The 27213-nt window shown below is 45.0% G+C and overlaps 1 long non-coding RNA gene across 5 annotated transcripts in view; it reads right to left on the minus strand.

Annotated features, from left to right (window-relative positions):
* Positions 1 to 217: 217 nt before the first annotated feature.
* Positions 218 to 27213, minus strand: part of LOC144766847 (uncharacterized) — a 72605-nt gene continuing 45609 nt past the window's right edge. For all 5 annotated transcript variants that reach the window (XR_013597955.1, XR_013597950.1, XR_013597954.1 and 2 more), the window contains 5 exons: positions 5838 to 5921; positions 4663 to 4791; positions 1967 to 2167; positions 1543 to 1772; positions 218 to 1431 (listed from right to left, as the gene is read on the minus strand). This is a non-coding gene — a long non-coding RNA (uncharacterized LOC144766847). The remainder of the gene's footprint in view (positions 1432 to 1542; positions 1773 to 1966; positions 2168 to 4662; positions 4792 to 5837; positions 5922 to 27213) is intronic.

Consider the following 27213-nt stretch of genomic DNA (forward strand, 5'->3'; position numbering starts at 1 on the left):
CCACAAACAGTCATGAGGGTTGATACTGAAAAAAACAACTTGACTGTGAGCCCTATGGTCTTGGATAGAAAACTTGAGTTTGACACATAATACCTCAAAATGTCACTAATTGTAGTCAAACACATACTAGGAGGCTAGAAATACCCCCTAGCCATTGTATCATGTATTTACTGATAATCAAACATAGCAGAAAATAAATGTTATTGTCTGTATAAATAAAGTAAGTAAATTACATTTATAGAGCACACAGCTACCTCCAACGAAGGTGTTACAGCGCTAATAGTTTAAACTTCATATGGCACTTGTGTTGTCACTTTTGAAATATTGCACATCATGATAGTATAAAAAACACTGTGTTATGTGTACTGTGATGTAGTTTTTGACTAGCTTTGCATACTTTTAAAATAGTTCCCAGTGGAGATCTTGACTCATATTTCCAGTACACATAACCTAAATACTCTTGCTACAAAGTTTAGATCTGATACTAAGAAGGAGCTTATGTACCTTTTGGACTTTATAAAATTTCATTATTTTCTCAAATGATGTTGAGCAGATCTTGATTCTAGTCAAGAAACTGCCTATCCTGCATGCAAAAGTTATAAAGGGTCCTCAGTCGTGGCATACTTCATCAACGGACCACTCACCCAGAAACATTAATCTTCTGGGTAGGCTTAGCCAGACACCTGGGAGCTCTGGATGTTGTAGGGAATGAACAATTACAATTATCTAGGGTGTAATCAAAATGTATTGATGTAATGATGGTCACCCTGATAATATTAAAAACCCCTTCAATGCATCAGATCAGAGCCTTTTAACCTTTTTTTGATCATGTATCTAACCAATTTAAATCTTCTCCTTCTCCCCTAAATGATTTTCTTGACACATTAATATCTCTTAATGCAGTGAAAACAATTACATTTTGCTTTTGGCCAAATACTTGTAATGTTACGTGGTTAGGCTTAATGTTGCACACTTTCCTTGAATGATTTATCAACCGTCCGATTGTTTCCTTTGTTGGGTGACACACACAGAGCACTGTTTTTGCATCAACACACATTTTCTTGCCAGAGGGTTCCTGAAAGAAGAATAAGTATCCCATCTCTTCTTCTTGCGACTCTTGCATCATTCGATTCCCTTGCTCTGCTGTGATTACCATCCCGTGGTAATCGCAAATGATCTCTCCTTTTTTGAAGACTCGTGTAGAGATTACTTTCTTCCCCTTTGTGGCATCAGTTGGGACATGGAGCCCTTCCCATAGCTGACATTCCACCAACAATGCTATTTGTTGATTGCTGACTTCCCCTTTAGTGACTGCTGGAGGAATCCAGCCCTCAATGATGTCTTTTACTTTTGGCAGGTTCTTGTTCCACTCCATTGTCTAGTAGAAACGGCTTATTTTATGTTCTGTTGGCAGTCGTCTCATAAAGTGCTCTGCAGAAAAAGAAAAAAAAAACAGTACTTCAGTGTCATTTAACATTATATATTTTTACATCAAATATACACCCTGTGTATAAACTTCCATTAAAAGTGAAGGACACTTACTCTGCACTTCTTCCTTTAGTAGTGTTTGTTGCATGATTCTCCAACTGCGATAGCAGTACCGAGCATGCTTCCCAGCCAGTGCAACGCGGACTTTCTTTTTCGGTGGTTGCCCATGTAGAGACACAGGAAATGCTTCCAGAATTCTTTTAAGAGCTGATGCATTATCGATTTTAGGACAACTGTACGCTGCAGCAGCAATTCTTGATTTTTGTTTTGAGTGACAATTTTCCCTGTAAAAAAATACACATTTTTGTGAACGCCCTTGCAAAAATTTATTATAATTTAGTACTATAAATATGAACCTATTGTTCTTCTGTATCCATAACTTTGCCTTGGGTGATGCTGGTAACTCTGTTTTTCACTAGTATTCTGTGAAATATCTTGTCAAATGTAAATTATATCTTTAAACAAGTTACATGCTTACTCAAGATTGTAATGGGTCAGTTTTTCCAGTAACTTGGATGCTAAGCAAGAATTTTTCATTTCACAGCTTCTTTTTGTATTGCCACTAGATTGTTTTATATACTCCAGGGCAATTAGTTTCTCTTGGCCACATAACTGTTTCACAGCAGCATCTTTGAAGATGTTTACAACTTCTTTTCTCTTCAGAGTTGGTAATCTGTATCTGTAAGAAAAATAAAGATTTTTCAAAATGGCTCAATTATTCAATAGATTATGCTTCAAAGAGCCTCTGTTATTATGGCACACATGACTAACTCCTGCATTTAATAATTAATAGTCTACAAATTAGAAAGAAGGGTAGACACAGTTAGCCCAAGAACATCAAGTTTAAGCGTTGTAAAAAAATTAAACAATAAACACCCTTTAAAATCATTTTGTGAGCGAGAGATAATGAATAGACTGAATCTGGCTAAATGTGTATTTCATAATTATAATTCATAGTATAATAGAATAATATAATATTTGCTTATAATGATTGTCACCATAGCAGAGATTTACCTTTCAATTAACCTATTAGCATTCTCTGTAGCGTTGCAAACTTCTACTCCATCAGTGGAAACAAAAAAATAATCTTTTGCTGAGGTGCTTTCCATTAATGCCTTACTATTCTTCAGCATTCTGGGATGTAGCATTGTAAAATATACATGAAACCACTACGAAAAAATTGAAATATTCAATTACTGTGCATTAAACATTTCTAAATGTAAGTGTGACACACACAATAACAATAATTTGTTCTCCAACCCCAGCACCGGCAACAACGACATCACTTCGTCACAAGATCTCTGCGACTCCCTCGCCTCTTTTTTCCACCGCAAGATTGCCGACATCCACAACAGCTTCGGCGCACCTCCCTCGCACCCAACCGTTGAACCAACGCACCCCACCGCCACCCTCTGCAACTGGACCACAGTGACCACCGAAGACACAGCCCGCACGATGAACACCATCCACTCCGGATCTCCGACTGACCCCTGCCCCCACCACGTCTTCAACAAGGCCGACTCCACCATCGCACCCCAACTCCGAGACGTCATCAAAACCTCCTTCGACACCGCCACCTTCCCGGAGAACTGGAAGCATGCCAAACTCAGCACCCTGCTGAAGAAACCCACAGCGGACCCCACCGACCTCAAAAACTTCCGCCCCATCTCGCTCCTCCCTTTTCCTGCCAAAGTCATTGAAAGGTCGCCAACAGACAGCTTGCCGCCTTCCTCGAGACGAATGGATCCCTCGACCCCTCGCAGTCCGGCTTCAGAGCCAACCACAGCACCGAGACCACCCTCATCGCAGCCACTGACGACATCCGAGCCCTTCTCGACAACGGGGATACAGCGGCACTCATCCTCCTGGACCTCTCCGCCGCATTTGACACGGTCTGCCACCGCACCCTAGTCCAACGCCTCAGCAACACCGGCATCCAAGAGAAGGCATTGAAGTGGATCATCTCGTTCCTCGCTGGAAGAACACAAAGAGTCCGCCTCCCCCCGTTTCGTTCCGAGGCCACCGAAGTCATCTGCGGCGTCCCGCAAGGATCATCACTCAGCCCCACCCTCTTCAACGTCTACATGAGACCTCTCACAGCCATCGCACGCCAACACAACCTCAACATCATCTCCTACGCCGATGACACCCAGCTGATCCTCTCCCTCACCAGAGACCCCGACACCGCCAGAGCCAGCCTCCACGAAGGGATGAAAAACGTCGCCGAGTGGATGAAGAACAGCCGCTTGAAACTGAACTCGGACAAGACAGAAGTCCTCATCCTTGGACCATCACCCTCCGCCTGGGACGACTCCTGGTGGTCCCCAGCCCTGGGCACCGCCCCCAAGCCGACAGACCACGCACACAACCTGGGCTTCATCCTGGACTCCTCCCTCTCAATGACCAGACAAGTCAACGCCATCTCCTCCTCATGCTTTCACATCCTCCGCATGCTCCGCAAGATCTTCCGATGGATCCCGATCGAAACCAGGAAGACGGTCACCCAAGCCCTCGTCACCAGCCGGATGGACTACGGAAACACCCTCTACGCCGGAACCACAGCCAAGCTACAGAAAAGACTACAACGCATCCAGAACGCCTCCGCCCGACTCATCCTGGACATCCCTCGACGCAGCCACATCTCCGGCCACCTGAGGAACCTGCACTGGCTCCCCGTCAACAAGAGGATCACGTTCAGGCTCCTCACCCACGCACACAAGTCTCTTCACGACCTGGGCCCCAAGTACCTCAACGACCGCCTGACCTTCCACACGCCCACCCGCCAGCTACGGTCCGCCAGCCTCGCCCTCGCCGCCGTACCGCGCATCCGAAGAGCCACCGCCGGAGGCAGATCCTTCTCCTACCTGGCGGCCAAGACATGGAACTACCTCCCCATCCACCTTCGGATGACCCAGGACCACCTCGCCTTCAGGAGACAACTCAAGACCTGGCTGTTTGAGCAGTAACGGCCCCCTTCCCCCAAGCGCCTTGAGACCCTTCCGGGTGAGTAGCGCGCTATACAAGTGTTATGATTGATTGATTGATTGATACTATGAATTCAGAGAGGAATTAAATTTAAAAAAAACATCCTTGTATATGATTTACTCTCTCACCCAAATAGAATTTTAAACAGCCATCTAATTTTAGTGGTCTGTGTTATAAAAAGACACTTACATTTTCTTCTACATCATTTAAAGCAAATCGTGTTTCTCGCTTAGGGCCTGTCTTCTTTTCTGTAAATGTTATTATTGCAAATTTCATACCATCCTCAGTCTGATGGGTCCGTTCCAACCATTCTTTAACCTGTGAAAATAAGGTTTTATTTATCATGAACATCTCCAATGAATGAACATGGAAATTAGAAATAAATGGGTACGGGTGTATGCTTACAACAAAGTATTTGACAAATATTGTCCCGAGTAGATATTTGGGGCCCGATGTAGGTAATTCTTATTTACCACTTCTTAAATACCGAATTTTACTGATTCGGTATTTAAGAAGTGGTAAATATGAAGGGGGGAGATGTAGGTATTTCCAGATGTGTAAATACCGAATCTTTAAGATTCGGTATTTACCGAATCTGGAAATACCGATTCGGTATTTCCTATTGATTCCTATGGGCTGTGAAGCCCATAGGAATCAATGGGCAATACCGATTCTGTAATTACAGAATCGGTAAATACCGATTTGCACAAGAGTGCAGGGAGTGTCACTTTGACACCCTCTGGCACCCCCAAAACAGGCTCAGGTGTCATGTGGCAGGCATACATGCCCTAAGGGCAGGTCTGCCTGTCACATGGCATAGGTGTGCATGCACTCCGGAATCGGTATTTTACCATCAAATTGGATTTGATGGTAAAATACCGATTCTGTAAGGCCTCTGGGACTCTGAAGAGTCCCACCTACATCTCGGTGCCTCAGAATCGGTAAATTTACCGATTTTTTATTTTACCGAATCGGTAAAATTACCGAATCGGTAATTTTACCGATTCGTTAAAATAATGCCCCCTACATACCTGTCACCCATATACCGGTCGGTAACGGCCGAAAATACCAATTTTCGGCTGTTACTGACCGACCTACATCTGGCCCCTAAAGAGCAATATTGCTTCCAAATAATACACAACGTGTAAGTGTTCCTGACTATTTAATTCACTGTTGCTGGTCACCTTTTGGATAACACTGATAAAATCATTCTTTGCCACCTTCAAAATCATGAGACATTCACCAGGCATCTTGACTTCACATCTGTGTCTTTTGCAGCTATGGTAAATTAAGAATTAATTTAGTTAACTGTTTGAAACACAGACCGATTTGATAAAAGTCAAAACAGCAGTGTTACAACTTACATTTCTTGAAGTGCATCACATTGCGTATTCTGTTCTTTTCCCAGCTGTCCTTCTTCAAGCTCTACTTCACTTGCTTGGAAAAGTCTGAAAGTTAGAAAACTCAAATTAGTGAACAGTGTAAGTTATATAACAATGTTTTCTTGTGACTTTTAGGAACTGGATGCATATTAAACTCCAACATCATGTGTTAAAAATGTGGCGTACGTTTGCGATTGTTATGAGCATAAAACAATATATAAGAACCAACAGAATAGCTGACTTTTCCGGTTTTCCATCAATAAAGCATCCACTTGACTCAAGCAGATGAATTACGTTTCTTCTGTTAGTTTCATCAAAAAGTTCCTTAAGACTCTCGTAGTGGAACACCCGTCCATGATGAAGTTGTGAGATAACAGATTCTTTAGCTTCTTTCACAGCAGTCTCAATAACCTCTGAGGCACAGCTCTTCATGCATCTTTTCATCAAGTGAGCAGCAAGGGAGAATGTACTTTTTAGGCAAATTCTGCAAACAAGGGGGATACACATGCTGTTTCTGGAAAATAAATGAGATTGTATTAATCAGTGCCATTCTTTTAGGTTACAAGTCTGAATTCTTAATTTTAGGTGGCAATTGAAAAAATCCAAATACTCCTTTCAGAATTTTAGGAATGAGCTAGAGGCATGACACTTGGCATATTTAGACAGCCTTATCTCCGCTTTATTGTGCACTTTTTTTTAAACTTTATTTTTGGTTATGCAAAGAAACATAAACATTCCCCCCCAATTGCGGCATCATACAAGAACTGTTGCATACAGAACGATAACCTCATTAAGGCACATTAGCAACATTATTGTGCACTTTAAGGTGTGATTCTATCTATCAAAGTTCCTGAGTTATATTTTGAAATGAGCGCTGCACTATGATTAATCAGAGGCTAAAAAGTTACCATGATAGCTAGAAAAATATTTAAAAAGTGCCTAATATTTGCAAGATCAAATTGACTCTGCCTACCTAATTTCTGAGCTTCTGCAGTTTATTTTGTGGCTATGCTAAAACTGTTAGCTTGTTTAAGGCAATATTGCTCTCACAATTTAAGGGTAGGTCTACAGGTTGTTGTTCCTGCTCTTCTTATGCTATTTCAGACAGAAGTCTGCCTTTCCTAATGGTGGTACTTGTGCTTGAAAGGCCAGAACTTCACCCCTGGCTGAGGGAAGGCCAGCAGCAGAAGCCAGTAGACACACCCTTTAAATATTGAAAGCAATATTGCCTTAAACAAGCTAACAGTTGCAGCATAGCCACAAAATAAACTGCAGAATCTCTGAAATTAGGTAGGCAGAGTCAAATTGATTTTCCAAACATTAGGCACTTTGAATTATTTTTCTAGCTATCACGGTTATTGTATTGTGACTTTGAAATTCAAATATTAATTTGTACATCTTAGGAATAGGGTAGAGACACGCAATTTGAAACACTTGGACAGCTGTACCTCAGCTTTATTGTGCATTTTAAAATGTGATTCTATCTAGCACGGTTCTTGATTTATAGTATAAAACGTGCGCTGCATTGTGAATGCAAAATATGCAAATTTATTAAAAGTCAAAAATAAATGTGTACCTCTTAACAATGGAATCATGAAAGTTGGCACCAGTAGGTGTATGGAACTCAGATTTATTGTGCATTTGAAATGGTGATTCTATCTATCACGGGTCTTGATTTATAGTGTAAAATGTGCACTGCATTCTGGCCTCAAGAAAGATGCAAATATACTATAAAGTCAACAACAAATTCGTACCCTTAATAAAGAAGCTAAAAGCATGAAAGTTGGACTATATGGGCTTTTGTATCTCAGCCTTATTGTGCATTTTACATTGTGATACTATCTATCTTCATCCTTGAGTTATAGTGTGAAATGTGCGCTGTACTGTAATTGACCAGAGGCTGAATTGCAAAATATTTATCAGTGTAAAGCGCACATATCAAACTATATCTCAAGAACCGTAGTAGATAGCATCACAATTTAAATTGCACAATAATAGTGAGATATGGAAGCCCACATGTGGTAAGTTGTACGCTTCTAGCTTCTTCTTAAAGGGTACGAATTGATTGTGCTCACGCCAGTCAGAATCGCAGCTCAGCTCCGGACTGATGGGCACTAACATTATCACCAGGAAAGATCACCCTTAACCGCATGCGTGCGGGCGGAATTCCGCTCGTACGCTGAGATTTTTTAAATCGCACTTTACGTGACGAGCTGGGCTCGTCATGAGCGTGCGAGGAGGCTACGCCATGACGAGCCCAGCTCGTCATCAGCGTCGAAGGGGTTAACCGTGAAATACGCTGTAATAAATTGTTTTTTTCTGTTAAAAACGATTCTGAGAACGAACCGTGAGGGTGCTGGTGTTGTGTGCTTACTTGTGTGGTGTTCAGTTGCAATGGTGATAAAAAAAACGCACGTACTAGGGCCCTGGCACAGAGGTAACGTGACACAAACATGTACATTCTTTATACACATAAAAGTCCTGCAATGTTTATCCTTGGTAAGTGAACAATGCACTTTGTAGTCAGATATTCACGAGCGGCCCCGAAATTCCCTTTTGTAAATAGGTGGCTTCAAACCTTTGACGACCTGGACTACGGAATGAGAAACATGCGTCTCAATGCAACAAAAATAATAGTGATTCAAAAAATCAAAAGTAGTGCCTGTAGTGTATGTTGCCTTTAGTTCCCACGGTGCTGCCAGAAACGTATTAAAAATGGTATTTTAAAAGTGAACGTATTAGCTAGCTTAATCGATGTCTGGGACGCGCGTGAAAGAGCCAGGAACGCCTTGTGATCGTGTGCGTTCGGCTGCAGCATACCTCTGCTGTGCTCATGCCCGCCTCTGACCCAGAAGGGAAAGTACCACCCTGCGCGTGCAGCCGAAACGCAACAAATCGCTTTTACTTAAAAAGGGGTCAGAAAAGGCAAGGGCTGATCTCTGAAGAAAAAAATCAGAAAATACCCTAATTCCCAGCTGCAGCCACTCGGAAAGTCAATTTTCTGCACTTTTTACCTGTGGGGTGTATGTGCCAGCGCCCCCACTAACACGTCGACTCTTGGCAGGTTGCAGGTGCAACGGGGGTTAGGTGGAGTGGTGAAGTTGCTTAGTGAATGCACAAGGAGGGCTGGAAAATATTTTGGGGGGCTAATTCTGCCAACCACGAACAGAGTGGCTGTAAAAGGGGTGACGCACAGCAAAAGCCTGGTTTTTAAAGACCTATTAAGTTCTCAGTGCGGCTTCAACTTGATGCTCGCCAGCCCGCAAAGCTGTCTCCCCCCGGGCTGGAACACACGACGGGGGGCGGGCTCTGAAGCCCCGTGAGCCCGATGGGTTTTGCGCGCCTGGAGTGAATCCTGCAGTTTTGGTTGGACCCTTTGTTTCTGCACTGCATGCTGGAATGTTTGCACCCTGGTCTGCGCTAGGCACAACACACCTTATGTGCAGAGCACCCGACACTGTGCTAAGTCTGTGCATCCTGCACTTTATATCGGGCTGTATCTGTACCCTGTAGTGTGTACAAGGCAGTGTGTTTTCAAAACGCACTCTGTACTGGGCTGTTCTGCATAAGGTTTTGAGCTGTGTGTGCACTCCATGTGTGTTGAACTGTTGAGCTGTTATTGTGAATTGTCCCATGCTTACTGAGTAGTATGAGCTTAGCCTAGGCTGTGTGTTTGTCCTACATCCTGTACAGGGGTATGTGTACGTCACGTGCGCCGTTCTAAGCTGTTTGTGCGTAATGCACTCTATGGTGGGTGGTATGTTCCACTGCATTCTATGCTCTGCATTCTATGCTTTGCTGTACAGTACATATATATCGTGGGCGCTTTGCTGGTCCCATACACCCTCCTGTCTGAAATGAGCTGTGTGTAGGTGGGGGAGGCACCGTGTGCTGTTAGCGGAGCATGTGAGCCTTGCAGGGGCTGGATCTGCACAGTGCTATGTATGTGTGTATCACGCGCTCTGTTTTGTGGTATGTGTGCGCTTGGCATTCGGCTGCGTGCGTATGGTGCATGCACTCTGTGTGCACCCTGCACTGTTCACTAGACAGTGTATGTATCTTGCCCTGTAGAGTGATTCATGCATGCATCGTGGACCCTGTACTGGGCTGCGTGTGCATCATGCATTGTGTAAAGGACTGTATGTTTATCCTGCACTCGACAGTGGTCTGTGAGTGAACCGTGCACTCAGTACTGGGATGTGTGTGTATTATGCACTGGACAGTGGGTGGTTCGTCATGCACTTAGTAGCAGGATGTGTGTGCATCGGACACTCGGTAGTGGGATGTGTGTGAATTCTGCAGTCTGTACTGGACTGTCAACGTGCATCGTGCTCCCTGTAATCCTCTGTTTGTGCAGTAGCTGTATTCTGAACTGGGCTGTGGGTTCAGCACGCACTCCATACCTGGCTAGACGAGTGCGGCTCGGGGGTCAATCTCGCTGCCAAAAGGCTTGCACGCACGGGGCTTCCTAGAAAGAGCAGCTACTTCTTGACCCCTGGAGTGAACCATAAATAGAAGGGGTGCTGGGTGCCTTCATCGGTGCTGCTGAGGGGGAGACATCCTAACGGGCTGGGGGGCAAGGAAGTGTGTAGTCCCTGGAAACAACCAGTGCGTTTGAGGGAAGGGGCCCTTCCCTAACATTTTACTTCAGGGCGCTACATAGGGCGCAGACTTTTTTGGGCGTACAGTGAATAGGGGGAGTCTCGGGGCTGGTATGGTGGCGGCGATGGGATCGACAGCCTTCAGTATTTTTACCTGAGGTGCACGATGCGCGGTGTAAGTATGTTTCACAGTCTGTAGCCGATGAACGCTACAAAACACCGTCTCTAAACAATCTGAGGTAATTCAGCGACCGAAAATGTCCAGTATTCGGCATTTTCCGGACGCGACATTTTCGTGCGTATTCGGGTTAGACATGACACCGCTCGATGCATGCTTTTGTTTTGTGAAAGCCACGACCCTTGCTGCAATCAGTGCCCCCGGAGCCCCTGCTCCGTTTCCTGCACAGCCTTGACTGCTGCCAGGTTACCCGCCCCCAACGCTTGGAGGCGAGATGTAGCCGCGGATGAGTTCTCTCCGAAGGTCGGACTCCGTGCTGATGGCCCGGACACTGGCATTCAACTGCGGGGAGACCTGCCAGTATGGCATCTTCTAGGGGGTCAAAGGGTTCAGGGACGTGCTTGAAGTGTCATACACGTAAAACAAACCTCAGTGACGTGGTCCGCACTTACCACAGCCTGCCCTCCATAAGGGAGGCGGCCTAAACATCCTTTTTTTCGTGGTGGCACTTTGGCTCGCGCCGCGGCAAGTTCCAGCTCTGTTCACCTCATGTGTTGCCGGTGGGGGCCACCGAGCATCAATCTATTGTGCGCCACAGCAGCGTAAATGTCCGCCTTCTGACATCTTGCCCTGGCAGTGAAGGTCCAATGTCAGCTGCGGCAAAGCCCTGTGACCTCGCTATGTGATTAGAACAAAACATGTTCAGCAATGAATACTTTTATCGCTCCACTGTGTTTAGACACGAGCCTTGCCTGGAATACTGTAATGTTTCATATTTTTGATGTCAGGTGTTTGCAAATGAATCTGTTACGAGGCCCAGCACCACTAGCTTACCAAGGGTCTGTAAAATGTACACCTTTTGACACCCCAGTTTTTACCTGTGGGGTGTCTGTGCCAGCGCCCCCACTAACACGCCGACTCTTGTCAGGTGGCAGGTGGCAGGTGCAACCGGGGTTAGATGGAGTGGTGAAGTTGCTTAGTGAATGCACTGGGGGGCTGGAAAATATTTCGGGGGGGCTAATTCTGCCAACCACGGACAGAGTGGCTGTAAAAGGGGTGACACACAGCAAAAGCCTGGTTTACAAGTAAATGGCCTTTTAAAGACCTGTTAAACACTCAGCGCGGCCTCTGTTTGATGCTCGCCAGCCCGCAAAGCTGTCTCCCCCCGGGCTGGGACACACGCCGGGGGTAGGGCGCTAAAGCCCCGTGAGCCCAATGGGTGTTGCGCGCCTGGAGTGAATCCTGCAGTTTTGGTTGGACCCTTTGTTTCTGCACTGCATGCTGGAATGTTTGCACCCTGGTCTGCGTGCTAGGCACAACACACCTTATGCGCTATGTGCAAAGCAGTGCTAAGTCTGTGCATCCTGCACTTTATATCGGGCTGTATCTGTACCCTGTAGTGTGTACAAGGCAGTGTGTTTTCAAAACGCACTCTGTACTGGGCTGTTCTGTATAATGTTTTGAGCTGTGTGTGCACTCCATGTGTGTGGAACTGTTCAGCTGTTTGTGTGAATTGTCCCATGCTTACTGAGTAGTATGAGCTTAGCCTAGGCTGTGTGTTTGTCCTACGTACTGTACAGGGGTATGCGTACGTCACGCGCGCCGTTCTAAGCTGTTTGTGTGTAATGCACTCTATGGTGGGCGGTATGTTCCACTGCATTCTACGCTTTGCTGTACAGTACATATATATCGTGGGCGCTTTGCTGGTCCCATACACCCTCCTGTCTGAAATGAGCTGTGTGTAGGGGGGGGAGGCACCGTTTCCTGTAGAGCCTTGCAGGGGCTGGATCTGCACAGTGCTATGTATGTGTGTATCACGCGCTCTGTTTTGTGGTATGTGTGCTCTTGGCATTCGGCTGCGTGCGTATGGTGCATGCACACTGTGTGCACCCTGCACTGTTCAATAGACATGTATGTATCTTGCCCTGTAGAGTGCTCCATGCATGCATCGTGGACCCTGTACTGGACTGCGTGTGCATCATGCATTGTCTAAAGGACTGTATGTGTACCCGGCACTGCTTATTGGACTGTATGTGTATCCTGCACTCAACAGTGGTCTGTGAGTGAACCGTGCACTCAGTACTGGGATGTGTGTGTATTATGCACTGGACAGTGGGTGGTGCGTCATGCACTTAGTAGCAGGCTGTGAGTGCATCAGACACTCGGTAGTGGGATGTGTGTGAATTCTGCAGTCTGTACTGGACTGTCAGCGTGCATCGTGCACCCTGTAATCCTCTGTTTGTGCAGTAGCTGTATTCTAAACTGGGCCGTGGGTTCAGCCCGCACTCCATACCTGGCTAGGCGAGTGCGGCTCGGGGGTCAGTCTCGCTGCCAGGAGGCTTGCACGCACGGGGCTTCCTAGAAAGAGCAGCTACTTCTTGACCCCTGGAGTGAACCGTAAAGAGAAGGGGTGCTGGGTGCCTTCGTCGGTGCTTCTGAGGGGGAGACTTCTTAACGGGCTGGGGGGCGGGGAAGTGTGTAGTCCCTGGAAACAACCAGTGCGTTTGAGGGACGGGGCCCTTCCCTAACATGTTACTTCAGGGCGCTACATAAGGTGCAGACTTTTTTGGGCGTACAGTGAATAGGTGGAGTCTCGGGACTTGTATGGTGGCTGCGATGGGATCAACAGCCTTAAGTATTTTTACCTGCGGTGCACGACTCGCGGTGTAAGTATGTTTCACAGTCTGTAGCCAATGAACGCTACAAAACACCGTCTCTAAAACAATCTGAGGTAATTCAGCGACCGAAAATGTCCAGTATTCGGCATTTTCCGGATGCAACATTTTCGTGCGTATTAGGGTTAGACATGACACCGCTTGATACATGCTTTTGTTTTGTGAAAGCCACGACCCTTGCTGCAATTGGTGCCCCCGGGGCCCCTGCTCCATTTGCTGCACAGCCTTGACTGCTGCAAGGTTACCCCCCCAACGCTTGGAGGCAAGATGTAGCCGCGGATGAGTTCCCTCCGAAGGTCGGACTCCGTGCAGGTGGCCCGGGCACTGGCGCGCAGCGGCGGGGGGACCTGCCAGTACGGCCTCTTCTAGGGGGTCAAAGGGTTCAGGGGCATGCTTGAAGTGTCATACACGCAAAACAAACCTCTGTGACGTGGTCCGCACTTACCACAGCCTGCCCTCCATAAGGGAGGTGGCCTAAACATTCTTTTTTTCCTCGTGGCACTTTGGCTCGCGCCACGGCAAGTTCCAGCTCTGTTCACCTCATGTGTTGCCGGTGGGGGCCACCGAGCATCAATCTATGGTGTGTCACAGCAGCGCAAATGTCCGCCTTCTGACATCTTGCCCTGGCAGTGCAGGTCTAATGCCAGCTGCTGCAAAGCCCTGTGACCTGGCTATGTGATTAGAACAAAACATGTTCAGCAATTAATACTTTTATCGCTCCACTGCGTTTAGATACGAGCCTTGCCTGGAATACTGTAATGTTTCATATTTTTGATGTCAGGTGTTTGCAAATGAATCTGTTACTGAGGCCCAGCACCACTAGCTTACCAAGGGTCTGTAAAATGTACACCTTTTGATGTGACTCACAAGGAAATTATGCAAAACAATTTTCACCTCCTGAAAAATATTCACCTTTTAGTAAAAAAGAGGCCACAGGGTGCTGTGAATTTCTACTATGCTAGCCATCATTTTTGTTGGTTACTAATGTACATAGCCAAACAAACAACAATGATTGAAAGCACTACAATATTAACAATTTCAAAGACAACACACACATATAGACTTACCCTACAGGTGAAACCATTTTAAAGGCAGAAAGAGTTCTGGGAAGCAATAAACTGTTCTGTACTCCTGTATACACCTCTACAGGGAAGAGCTGCTGAAGTACTTTTAGTGAAGCTTTTCCCACTGGTTTCTGCTGCTGGCCTTCCCTCAGCCAGGTGTGAAGTGTCCATTAGGAAAGGCAGACTTGGTGCTTGCATTAGCATCGCCTTCAGAGATTGGAGCTCTGAGATGGAAGGCGGAGCTCAGAATAGGGAGTGGGAAAAGCTTTACAAAAGCAGTGAAATTAACCAATGAAATCTTTCCAAGCAATGTTCCTCCCACCTGAAGGTCTCTATAAACAGCATTATTATTTCCCACTAAAAACCAGTACTTGATGATTGGCCCCTGAGGAAGGTACCAGGCTGGTACCGAAATGCATTGGGCATGAAGAAAAACATGTGTTGAACTGATGTCGAATGTTAAAAATGTATAATGAGTAACAATGAATGTAATGATTTGTGAAATATCAGCAAGAATATGAACATATGTATATATTTTCAATGATTGTCATGATGAGCAGATAATGACTGATAAATATAAGATTGCAATTTGACAAAATTGTGGTGAAGTTTGATTAACAGTTCAGGTGTGATTTTAACACCAAGTGAACAGTGCGCGACTGGACAAGTATCTTTACTTGTTTTAACTTTAATTACAGTTTTGAAGGGGTGACAACCCTTGTCAGCTGCAGCACCAGTAGAGAAAATTAATTAATTAGTAAAGAGAACAAATAGGAGTGCTCCCCAAAACCCCAATATCATTTCTTTAGAATACTGTCATACCATTGGGGTAGCACCCTCCAGCAAAAATGTTGTTCGACTCAATAACTGGCATAACAGACAACAGAGCCAACACTATGGCATACACAACCGACCAAGCCAATGAAATGTATTCATTAATACAGGAAGCACGATCAATGGATGCCCATGGCGGTTCAATATCCCAACAACTCAAACAATTAGAGTATTTAACTTGACGACAATTAAATCAGAAGATGCATGCATCAACCCTGGTGCAATATAATAAAGCAACGCGGATTCCAAGAGGTTTAAGACTATCAATCAAACCCATGTTGTTTTGTTTCAGTTTGAATGCCAAATTCATGGATAAATGGTACAGCATCCTTAATAAATGCTCGTTGGATCTTATTTTACTGATCATTGAGGAACTTTCGAAAACAATCAGGGAACTGAAGGATGAGATACACACCTTAAAAACAGAATTAGAAACCAGGATGGAAGGAAACACTTGGCAAATCAACCTTGAAGGTCTGAATCAGAAATTAGAAAAATATAGTAAGGAACTCCAGGAGGGAAAATTAAGGAAATACAAGCGTGACACGATTGATTATAAGCTCAATGAAGTGTACACGTGGGCTGACATCTATGCCCGGCGACGATTTGATCAAAGAAAGAGCACAACAACCACTCATTCATCAGAGGAGAGCTTAGTCACGGACAAAGATACCTCAATTAGTAGAGGACCAGTTCATTTGGCAACATCAGCCTTAAACACAACCACTGGAGCAATTGAATCTACATTAACCACCAGCAGTGTAGCTTTTTTGTCACAGGAACAAAATCAAGGACTTCCGCCGTCGCAACAACAAGGAGCATCAGGAGGGACCACACGACCAGGAGAGGAAAAGGCAGGAAGATCATTATGGAGCGGGAAGACAGTGGCCTAATAATCAATATATCATCTGTAGAACTTTCTCATCAACAACTAAGGGTTCTCAATAAAGGCCTTTCATTTGTGCCAACAACTACACCCAATGAGATTGAAGTAGAGGTAGCTCTATATCGTTTCATGAGAACTTTACGTCTACGCCACTTTTTCACAAACATAATAGAACCTACTCCACAAAGTGAGCATGACAAGGAAGGAAGCTTCAAACCAAAGAGTACATATCAACCTCCAGTGTCGCATAAAATGCTAGATACTTTTGAAATTATGATAAAAAAGGATATTCAATCTTTGGATTTCAAGAAAGTCAAACGTCATAACCTCACTAAACCTGAGCTCCACAACATTCAAGCCATAACCAATAACCAGGATCTGACAATACAACCAGCTTAGCCTAGGCTGTGTGTTTGTCCTACATCCTGTACAGGGGTATGTGTACGTCACGTGCGCCGTTCTAAGCTGTTTGTGCGTAATGCACTCTATGGTGGGTGGTATGTTCCACTGCATTCTATGCTCTGCATTCTATGCTTTGCTGTACAGTACATATATATCGTGGGCGCTTTGCTGGTCCCATACACCCTCCTGTCTGAAATGAGCTGTGTGTAGGTGGGGGAGGCACCGTGTGCTGTTAGCGGAGCATGTGAGCCTTGCAGGGGCTGGATCTGCACAGTGCTATGTATGTGTGTATCACGCGCTCTGTTTTGTGGTATGTGTGCGCTTGGCATTCGGCTGCGTGCGTATGGTGCATGCACTCTGTGTGCACCCTGCACTGTTCACTAGACAGTGTATGTATCTTGCCCTGTAGAGTGATTCATGCATGCATCGTGGACCCTGTACTGGGCTGCGTGTGCATCATGCATTGTGTAAAGGACTGTATGTTTATCCTGCACTCGACAGTGGTCTGTGAGTGAACCGTGCACTCAGTACTGGGATGTGTGTGTATTATGCACTGGACAGTGGGTGGTTCGTCATGCACTTAGTAGCAGGATGTGTGTGCATCGGACACTCGGTAGTGGGATGTGTGTGAATTCTGCAGTCTGTACTGGACTGTCAACGTGCATCGTGCTCCCTGTAATCCTCTGTTTGTGCAGTAGCTGTATTCTGAACTGGGCTGTGGGTTCAGCACGCACTCCATACCTGGCTAGACGAGTGCGGCTCGGGGGTCAATCTCGCTGCCAAAAGGCTTGCACGCACGGGGCTTCCTAGAAAGAGCAGCTACTTCTTGACCCCTGGAGTGAACCATAAATAGAAGGGGTGCTGGGTGCCTTCATCGGTGCTGCTGAGGGGGAGACATCCTAACGGGCTGGGGGGCAAGGAAGTGTGTAGTCCCTGGAAACAACCAGTGCGTTTGAGGGAAGGGGCCCTTCCCTAACATTTTACTTCAGGGCGCTACATAGGGCGCAGACTTTTTTGGGCGTACAGTGAATAGGGGGAGTCTCGGGGCTGGTATGGTGGCGGCGATGGGATCGACAGCCTTCAGTATTTTTACCTGAGGTGCACGATGCGCGGTGTAAGTATGTTTCACAGTCTGTAGCCGATGAACGCTACAAAACACCGTCTCTAAACAATCTGAGGTAATTCAGCGACCGAAAATGTCCAGTATTCGGCATTTTCCGGACGCGACATTTTCGTGCGTATTCGGGTTAGACATGACACCGCTCGATGCATGCTTTTGTTTTGTGAAAGCCACGACCCTTGCTGCAATCAGTGCCCCCGGAGCCCCTGCTCCGTTTCCTGCACAGCCTTGACTGCTGCCAGGTTACCCGCCCCCAACGCTTGGAGGCGAGATGTAGCCGCGGATGAGTTCTCTCCGAAGGTCGGACTCCGTGCTGATGGCCCGGACACTGGCATTCAACTGCGGGGAGACCTGCCAGTATGGCATCTTCTAGGGGGTCAAAGGGTTCAGGGACGTGCTTGAAGTGTCATACACGTAAAACAAACCTCAGTGACGTGGTCCGCACTTACCACAGCCTGCCCTCCATAAGGGAGGCGGCCTAAACATCCTTTTTTTCGTGGTGGCACTTTGGCTCGCGCCGCGGCAAGTTCCAGCTCTGTTCACCTCATGTGTTGCCGGTGGGGGCCACCGAGCATCAATCTATTGTGCGCCACAGCAGCGTAAATGTCCGCCTTCTGACATCTTGCCCTGGCAGTGAAGGTCCAATGTCAGCTGCGGCAAAGCCCTGTGACCTCGCTATGTGATTAGAACAAAACATGTTCAGCAATGAATACTTTTATCGCTCCACTGTGTTTAGACACGAGCCTTGCCTGGAATACTGTAATGTTTCATATTTTTGATGTCAGGTGTTTGCAAATGAATCTGTTACGAGGCCCAGCACCACTAGCTTACCAAGGGTCTGTAAAATGTACACCTTTTGACACCCCAGTTTTTACCTGTGGGGTGTCTGTGCCAGCGCCCCCACTAACACGCCGACTCTTGTCAGGTGGCAGGTGGCAGGTGCAACCGGGGTTAGATGGAGTGGTGAAGTTGCTTAGTGAATGCACTGGGGGGCTGGAAAATATTTCGGGGGGGCTAATTCTGCCAACCACGGACAGAGTGGCTGTAAAAGGGGTGACACACAGCAAAAGCCTGGTTTACAAGTAAATGGCCTTTTAAAGACCTGTTAAACACTCAGCGCGGCCTCTGTTTGATGCTCGCCAGCCCGCAAAGCTGTCTCCCCCGGGCTGGGACACACGCCGGGGGTAGGGCGCTAAAGCCCCGTGAGCCCAATGGGTGTTGCGCGCCTGGAGTGAATCCTGCAGTTTTGGTTGGACCCTTTGTTTCTGCACTGCATGCTGGAATGTTTGCACCCTGGTCTGCGTGCTAGGCACAACACACCTTATGCGCTATGTGCAAAGCAGTGCTAAGTCTGTGCATCCTGCACTTTATATCGGGCTGTATCTGTACCCTGTAGTGTGTACAAGGCAGTGTGTTTTCAAAACGCACTCTGTACTGGGCTGTTCTGTATAATGTTTTGAGCTGTGTGTGCACTCCATGTGTGTGGAACTGTTCAGCTGTTTGTGTGAATTGTCCCATGCTTACTGAGTAGTATGAGCTTAGCCTAGGCTGTGTGTTTGTCCTACGTACTGTACAGGGGTATGCGTACGTCACGCGCGCCGTTCTAAGCTGTTTGTGTGTAATGCACTCTATGGTGGGCGGTATGTTCCACTGCATTCTACGCTTTGCTGTACAGTACATATATATCGTGGGCGCTTTGCTGGTCCCATACACCCTCCTGTCTGAAATGAGCTGTGTGTAGGGGGGGGAGGCACCGTTTCCTGTAGAGCCTTGCAGGGGCTGGATCTGCACAGTGCTATGTATGTGTGTATCACGCGCTCTGTTTTGTGGTATGTGTGCTCTTGGCATTCGGCTGCGTGCGTATGGTGCATGCACACTGTGTGCACCCTGCACTGTTCAATAGACATGTATGTATCTTGCCCTGTAGAGTGCTCCATGCATGCATCGTGGACCCTGTACTGGACTGCGTGTGCATCATGCATTGTCTAAAGGACTGTATGTGTACCCGGCACTGCTTATTGGACTGTATGTGTATCCTGCACTCAACAGTGGTCTGTGAGTGAACCGTGCACTCAGTACTGGGATGTGTGTGTATTATGCACTGGACAGTGGGTGGTGCGTCATGCACTTAGTAGCAGGCTGTGAGTGCATCAGACACTCGGTAGTGGGATGTGTGTGAATTCTGCAGTCTGTACTGGACTGTCAGCGTGCATCGTGCACCCTGTAATCCTCTGTTTGTGCAGTAGCTGTATTCTAAACTGGGCCGTGGGTTCAGCCCGCACTCCATACCTGGCTAGGCGAGTGCGGCTCGGGGGTCAGTCTCGCTGCCAGGAGGCTTGCACGCACGGGGCTTCCTAGAAAGAGCAGCTACTTCTTGACCCCTGGAGTGAACCGTAAAGAGAAGGGGTGCTGGGTGCCTTCGTCGGTGCTTCTGAGGGGGAGACTTCTTAACGGGCTGGGGGGCGGGGAAGTGTGTAGTCCCTGGAAACAACCAGTGCGTTTGAGGGACGGGGCCCTTCCCTAACATGTTACTTCAGGGCGCTACATAAGGTGCAGACTTTTTTGGGCGTACAGTGAATAGGTGGAGTCTCGGGACTTGTATGGTGGCTGCGATGGGATCAACAGCCTTAAGTATTTTTACCTGCGGTGCACGACTCGCGGTGTAAGTATGTTTCACAGTCTGTAGCCAATGAACGCTACAAAACACCGTCTCTAAAACAATCTGAGGTAATTCAGCGACCGAAAATGTCCAGTATTCGGCATTTTCCGGATGCAACATTTTCGTGCGTATTAGGGTTAGACATGACACCGCTTGATACATGCTTTTGTTTTGTGAAAGCCACGACCCTTGCTGCAATTGGTGCCCCCGGGGCCCCTGCTCCATTTGCTGCACAGCCTTGACTGCTGCAAGGTTACCCCCCCAACGCTTGGAGGCAAGATGTAGCCGCGGATGAGTTCCCTCCGAAGGTCGGACTCCGTGCAGGTGGCCCGGGCACTGGCGCGCAGCGGCGGGGGGACCTGCCAGTACGGCCTCTTCTAGGGGGTCAAAGGGTTCAGGGGCATGCTTGAAGTGTCATACACGCAAAACAAACCTCTGTGACGTGGTCCGCACTTACCACAGCCTGCCCTCCATAAGGGAGGTGGCCTAAACATTCTTTTTTTCCTCGTGGCACTTTGGCTCGCGCCACGGCAAGTTCCAGCTCTGTTCACCTCATGTGTTGCCGGTGGGGGCCACCGAGCATCAATCTATGGTGTGTCACAGCAGCGCAAATGTCCGCCTTCTGACATCTTGCCCTGGCATTGCAGGTCTAATGCCAGCTGCTGCAAAGCCCTGTGACCTGGCTATGTGATTAGAACAAAACATGTTCAGCAATTAATACTTTTATCGCTCCACTGCGTTTAGATACGAGCCTTGCCTGGAATACTGTAATGTTTCATATTTTTGATGTCAGGTGTTTGCAAATGAATCTGTTACTGAGGCCCAGCACCACTAGCTTACCAAGGGTCTGTAAAATGTACACCTTTTGATGTGACTCACAAGGAAATTATGCAAAACAATTTTCACCTCCTGAAAAATATTCACCTTTTAGTAAAAAAGAGGCCACAGGGTGCTGTGAATTTCTACTATGCTAGCCATCATTTTTGTTGGTTACTAATGTACATAGCCAAACAAACAACAATGATTGAAAGCACTACAATATTAACAATTTCAAAGACAACACACACATATAGACTTACCCTACAGGTGAAACCATTTTAAAGGCAGAAAGAGTTCTGGGAAGCAATAAACTGTTCTGTACTCCTGTATACACCTCTACAGGGAAGAGCTGCTGAAGTACTTTTAGTGAAGCTTTTCCCACTGGTTTCTGCTGCTGGCCTTCCCTCAGCCAGGTGTGAAGTGTCCATTAGGAAAGGCAGACTTGGTGCTTGCATTAGCATCGCCTTCAGAGATTGGAGCTCTGAGATGGAAGGCGGAGCTCAGAATAGGGAGTGGGAAAAGCTTTACAAAAGCAGTGAAATTAACCAATGAAATCTTTCCAAGCAATGTTCCTCCCACCTGAAGGTCTCTATAAACAGCATTATTATTTCCCACTAAAAACCAGTACTTGATGATTGGCCCCTGAGGAAGGTACCAGGCTGGTACCGAAATGCATTGGGCATGAAGAAAAACATGTGTTGAACTGATGTCGAATGTTAAAAATGTATAATGAGTAACAATGAATGTAATGATTTGTGAAATATCAGCAAGAATATGAACATATGTATATATTTTCAATGATTGTCATGATGAGCAGATAATGACTGATAAATATAAGATTGCAATTTGACAAAATTGTGGTGAAGTTTGATTAACAGTTCAGGTGTGATTTTAACACCAAGTGAACAGTGCGCGACTGGACAAGTATCTTTACTTGTTTTAACTTTAATTACAGTTTTGAAGGGGTGACAACCCTTGTCAGCTGCAGCACCAGTAGAGAAAATTAATTAATTAGTAAAGAGAACAAATAGGAGTGCTCCCCAAAACCCCAATATCATTACTTTAGAATACTGTCATACCATTGGGGTAGCACCCTCCAGCAAAAATGTTGTTCGACTCAATAACTGGCATAACAGACAACAGAGCCAACACTATGGCATACACAACCGACCAAGCCAATGAAATGTATTCATTAATACAGGAAGCACGATCAATGGATGCCCATGGCGGTTCAATATCCCAACAACTCAAACAATTAGAGTATTTAACTTGACGACAATTAAATCAGAAGATGCATGCATCAACCCTGGTGCAATATAATAAAGCAACGCGGATTCCAAGAGGTTTAAGACTATCAATCAAACCCATGTTGTTTTGTTTCAGTTTGAATGCCAAATTCATGGATAAATGGTACAGCATCCTTAATAAATGCTCGTTGGATCTTATTTTACTGATCATTGAGGAACTTTCGAAAACAATCAGGGAACTGAAGGATGAGATACACACCTTAAAAACAGAATTAGAAACCAGGATGGAAGGAAACACTTGGCAAATCAACCTTGAAGGTCTGAATCAGAAATTAGAAAAATATAGTAAGGAACTCCAGGAGGGAAAATTAAGGAAATACAAGCGTGACACGATTGATTATAAGCTCAATGAAGTGTACACGTGGGCTGACATCTATGCCCGGCGACGATTTGATCAAAGAAAGAGCACAACAACCACTCATTCATCAGAGGAGAGCTTAGTCACGGACAAAGATACCTCAATTAGTAGAGGACCAGTTCATTTGGCAACATCAGCCTTAAACACAACCACTGGAGCAATTGAATCTACATTAACCACCAGCAGTGTAGCTTTTTTGTCACAGGAACAAAATCAAGGACTTCCGCCGTCGCAACAACAAGGAGCATCAGGAGGGACCACATGACCAGGAGAGGAAAAGGCAGGAAGATCATTATGGAGCGGGAAGACAGTGGCCTAATAATCAATATATCATCTGTAGAACTTTCTCATCAACAACTAAGGGTTCTCAATAAAGGCCTTTCATTTGTGCCAACAACTACACCCAATGAGATTGAAGTAGAGGTAGCTCTATATCGTTTCATGAGAACTTTACGTCTACGCCACTTTTTCACAAACATAATAGAACCTACTCCACAAAGTGAGCATGACAAGGAAGGAAGCTTCAAACCAAAGAGTACATATCAACCTCCAGTGTCGCATAAAATGCTAGATACTTTTGAAATTATGATAAAAAAGGATATTCAATCTTTGGATTTCAAGAAAGTCAAACGTCATAACCTCACTAAACCTGAGCTCCACAACATTCAAGCCATAACCAATAACCAGGATCTGACAATACAACCAGCAGACAAAGGGGGAGCCATTGTCATTATGGACACTCACTTTTACAAGCATAAAGTCGATGAACATGTGACGGATGCAAACACATACCTTCTACTGGATTCAGAACCAACTGTCCAATTACAACAATTACTTAACGAATTGTTGCAGAACGCTATTGATCAAGAATGGATAGATGACAACACCCGAGCGTATCTAACAACAGCGCATCCCAGATGTCCCAAATTGTACATGATCCCGAAGGTTCATAAAAGTCTGATTAATCCACCATTTAGACCTATTGTCTCGGGTGTGGGTAAATTTTTGACCCCCTCGGACGATATTTGGATTACTTTCTTCAGACGTTCGTACAAGGTTGGACCTCATATATTAAGGACACTACAGACTTTCTCACTAAATTATCAGCAATTGAGCAGGACTTTCAGGAGCATTGGATTTTGTGCACCATAGATGTCGTGGCCCTCTATACTTCCAGACCACATTCAGCTGGAGTAGAATCAGTTTAGTGGGCATTGTTGCAGATGGGAGATTTATCAACCAACAAAATCTTATTATTGCAACTACTGAAATGTTGTCTTCAGAACAGTTATTTCATATGGAACAACCAACTTTTTGCCCAATTAACAGGTACATCTATGGGTTTTTCGGGGGCACCCGCTTATGCAAATATTTTCATGGCCCAGTTTGAGGCAGAACATTTGATGAATACAGATTGTGGATGAAAGTAAAAATGTATTGTCGATTCATCGATGATATCTTTCTGATTTGGCAGGACTCCAGAGAAAACTTAGAAAACATGTTTAGAGAACTGAACTTGGTGATTCCAAGAATACAATTCACGTATAAAATCGATGATAAATCAATGGATTTCTTGGACGTAAGAATTATAAAAACACAAACAGGTTTGCATACTGAATTGTTTTCAAAACCAACAGATCGCAACAACGCATTGGCTTACACCAGTTTCCACCCAAGGAGTCTTATAAAAAATTTGCCATTCTCCCAACTCATACGTATTAAACGCATTTGTTCACACCCCCAAACCTGTTTGAGAAAAATGGAAGAACACTTGCAAAAGTATAAAGACAGAGGATATCCTCAGGAAGGACTAAAATCCAGCATGGATAGAGTCATGAATATCAACCGGCAAGAACTGTTACAAACAAAATCCAGAGCGCCAAATGTTAAAATGGTTATTGTTTCGAAATATACAACCCAGTCCAATGCAATAAAACAAATAATCAACAACAGATGGGAACTTCTGTCAACGGAACCAGACTTCAATAACCTATTTAAGGATTTGCCTATACATGCCTACACCAGAGGGAAGAACTTAAGGCAACTATTGAAACGGACCAACATTGAATCTACAGTGAGCACATTTAAGGGAACAATGCGATGTCAGAATTGCACACATTGTAACAATGTCATCATCGGGAACACATTCGCTCACCCTACAACTAGAAAACAAATTAAGTTACAACACACCAGTGACTGCAATACCCAGAACGTTGTGTACGGGATAAAATGTCCATGTGGCAAGAAGTATGTGGGCAAAACGGAACGCAAGTTAAAAATCAAAATCACTGAACATAAAAGCAGGATTCGGAACCAAGCAATGTCATCACCTCTAGCTATACATTGGAATGAAGCAAAACACACCATCTCACAATTACGATTTTTCATAATAGAAAAAGTTACACTTCGCACAGGGATGGACAATCATCAAAAACTGCTGCAACGAGAATTATATTGGATCAAAACGTTGAATACCATGTCCCCAATAGGTCTCAATGATAGGTTTGATCTATCGTGTTATCTGTAGGGTGACCAGTAGGTTTCAGACACATTACTAGTCATAAGCACAGAACACACAGGCCCTTTGTGCAAATAGCCTTAGAACCTATATAGCCTTAGAGTAGAAACGATTAACACACCATGTTCGCTTACTCTTTCAGTGATGTTTAAATGAGTACACTTGACAAATCATGCTTATAGTTTGTGGTATACACCAAGAAATGTTATTTAAGTAGCTTTGTATATTTTATATGATGATAGTGATGTTATCATGCAAACCTAGCATTATCAATATTGCCCATATGTTACATACCAACATTAACATTGCATGAAATACCCCCATGAGCAGCCAACAGTCACACAACCCCCCCGTTGAGGGTACCATCTCTGTTGAACCAGTGATAGAAAGATGGATTATTGTAAATTTTCAGTCACATGTACTACCTTCGCGCTTCATCTTAGGTTATCTGGTTTATCACTGTCACTTTGAAGAGGTTAATGTGATTATTGTAGCATATTCGTAGATTACGTGGATACATAGTTTTTTCAAACATAGCAGCATTAGCACGTATACTTGAGCGTTTAGATTGATAGAACCACCATATCAATAGATTTACCCGCTATCGATAATTTTGACTTACACACTGTATGATGGCGGCCTCTTAACCAGTAGAGGCCCCACATCTCGTTTAGCATAGTCCGTCATTGATGTTCACACGCAAATGCGTAAACAACGTAAATAACGCTCGCGCCGATGGCGGCACATCGGAGCTTTTTTCGCGACCGCGTTGGTTTATACACGGCGTGCTAGACGACTGATAAGGTAGGAAAGGTTCTTCTGACCGGGCTATTTAACAGTTTAATATCGCTGTACAGCACGAGCATTAGCTCATATCTAAAATATATCTTGGTATCTATCTGTTTTTAGGATACCGTCGATCTTAAGCATATGAGGTATGTGGCATATAAAGTAACCTGACAAAACCTAGAGTATGTTGATATCATCTCATCAATATGATTGGTATTGTTATGTCTTACACAGAGAGAGACATCTTCTTACACCACCACAGGTATGACGTCTGTTGGTAACGATTATATTTTATGCAACAGTTTAGCCTGCTTAGGCAAATGATGGTACTGATACAAGGATGTGTTTTGATTTATTCACAGTTTCACAGCAGTATAGACTGTGAACAGTCTGGTAAGATAACAGGTACGTATTACAGAGAGCAGCTAGTTTTCCGTGTGTGTTCTTGAACATGGTTACTCATAAGGATTCCTTTGATTCTTTTAATTATTTCAATTCCCATAGATATCAGAGTGATACATAATTTCACACAGGTACAAAATTCCTATATTAATCACACATCATACCAAGTAATACCACTCATAGACAAAAAGACTGACAACCATGGGCATTAAAAACATATATTATTTATTTACTATTTCAGATTGGCCCCTGAGGAAGGTACCAGGTTGGTACCGAAATGCATTGGGCATGAAGAAAAAAATGTGTTGAACTGATGTCGAATGTTAAAAATGTATAATGAGTAACAATTAATGTAATGATTTGTGAAATATCAGCAAGGATATGAACATATGTATATATTTTTCATGATTGTCATGATGAGCAGATAATGACTGATAAATATAAGATTGCAATTTGACAAAATTGTGGTGAAGTTTGATTAACGGTTCAGGTGTGATTTTAACACCAAGTGAACAGTGCGCGACTGGACAAGTCTCTTTACTTGTTTTAACTTTAATTACAGTTTTGAAGGGGTGACAACCCTTGTCAGCCGCAGCACCAGTAGAGAAAATTAATTAATTAGTAAAGAGAACAAATAGGAGTGCTCCCCAAAACCCCAATATCATTATTTCACAAAACAAAAGCATGCATCAAGCGGTATCATGTCTAACCCTAATACGCACGAAAATGTCGCGTCCGGAAAATGC

Source organism: Lissotriton helveticus, chromosome 7, assembly GCF_964261635.1.
Source record: "Lissotriton helveticus chromosome 7, aLisHel1.1, whole genome shotgun sequence".
Taxonomy (NCBI): domain Eukaryota; kingdom Metazoa; phylum Chordata; class Amphibia; order Caudata; family Salamandridae; genus Lissotriton; species Lissotriton helveticus.